Below are 1,783 nucleotides of genomic sequence, written 5' to 3'. Positions count from 1 at the left end.
CACATGCCTGGTAGGCACTAGGTCCCAAGAGTGATCTCAGGTACTTGCACATCTGCCCCTACTCTCTCCAACTCTGTAGCCCTGTAGTCATGCATGGGTGCATTATATGGAAAGGAAAGGGAAAAGGAAATGAAAGGGAAAAGGGAAGGGAAGGGAATAAAGGGAGAGGAAAGGAGAGGGGAGGAGAGGAGAGGAGAAAGGAAAGAAAAAAAAGAAAAGGAAAGGAAAAGAGAAAGGAAAGAGGAAAGAAAGGAGAGTAGAGGGGAAAAAAGAAGAAAAAGGAAATGAAAGAAGGGAAAAGGAAAGGAAAGGAGAAAGAAAGAAAGAAAGAAAGAAAGAAAGAAAGAAAGAAAGAAAGAAAGAAAGAAAGAAAGAAGAAAGAAAGAAAAGAAATAGAAAGGGAAAGAAAAGAAAGAAAGAAAGAGAGAAAGAAAAGAAGAAAGAAAGAAAGAAAGAAAGAAAGAAAGAAAGAAAGAAAGAAAGAAAGAAAGAAAGAAGAAAGAAAGAAAGAGAAAGAAAGAAAGAAAGAGAGAAAGAAAAAAGAAAGAAAGAAAGAAAGAAAGAAAGAAAGAAAGAAAGAAAGAAAGAAAGAAAGAAAGAAAGAAAGAAAGAAAGAAAGAAAGAAAGAAAGAAAGAAAGAAAGAAAGAAAGAAGAAAGAAAGAAAAGAAATAGAAAGGGAAAGACAAAGGGGAAGGGAGATGTGGAAAAAAGGAAAAAGTAAAGGAGAAGGGAAAAGAAAAGCACGAATAAGGAAAGGAAAGGAAAGGAAAGGAAAGGAAAGGAAAGGAAAGGAAAGGAAAGGAAAGGAAAGGAAAGGAAAGGAAAGGAAAGGAAAGGAAAGGAAGGGAAGGGAAAGGGAAAGGAAAGGAAAGGAAAGGAAAGGAAAGGAAAGGAAAGGAAAGGAAAGGAAAGGAAGGGAAGGGAAAGGAAAGGAAGGGTAAAGGAAAGGAAAGGAAAGGAAAGGAAAGGAAAGGAAAGGAAAGGAAAGGAAAGGAAGGGAAAGGAAAGGAAAGGAAGGGAAAGGAAAGGAAAGGAAAGGAAAGGAAAGGAAGGGAAAGGAAAGGAAAGGAAAGGAAAGGAAAGGAAAGGAAAGGAAAGGAAAGGAAAGGAAAGGAAAGGAAAGGAAAGGAATGGGAAGGGAAGGGAAGGGAAGGGAAGGGAAGGGAAGGGAAGGGAAGGGAAGGGAAGGAAAGGAAAGGAAAGGGAAGGGAAGGAAAGGAAAGGAAAGGGAAGGAAAGGAAAGGAAAGGAAAGGGAAGGAAAGGAAAGGAAAGGAAAGGAAAGGAAAGGAAAGGAAAGGAAAGGAAAGGAAAGGAAAGGAAAGGAAAGGAAAGGAAAGGAAAGGAAAGGAAAGGAAAGGAAAGGAAAGAAAAGAAAAAGAAAGGAAAGGAAAGGAAAGGAAAGGAAAGGAAAGGAAAGGAAAGGAAAGGAAAGGAAAGGAAAGGAAAGGAAAGGAAAGGAAAGGAAGGAAAGGGAAGGAAGGGAAGGGAAGGAAGGGAAGGAAGGAAGGAAGGGAAGGGAAGGGAAGGAAAGGAAAGGAAAGGAAAGGGAAGGAAAGGAAAGGAAAGGAAAGGGAAGGGAAGGGAAGGGAAGGGAAGGGAAGGGAAGGGAAGGGAAGGGAATGTTGGGTATCTTTTGCTGTTGGTATTGTTTAATAGTATTTGTAATATAAATAGATATACTCACATATATAGGAAATGATACCTCCATAAGATTTTTCTCTGCAATTTTGTTTGAGATTGACAATATAAATATCCTAATCATAGGAAACTGATGAAATGCA

This window comes from Suncus etruscus, chromosome 3, assembly GCF_024139225.1.
Source record: "Suncus etruscus isolate mSunEtr1 chromosome 3, mSunEtr1.pri.cur, whole genome shotgun sequence".
Taxonomy (NCBI): domain Eukaryota; kingdom Metazoa; phylum Chordata; class Mammalia; order Eulipotyphla; family Soricidae; genus Suncus; species Suncus etruscus.
Note: the sequence above shows the minus strand (reverse complement) of the source record.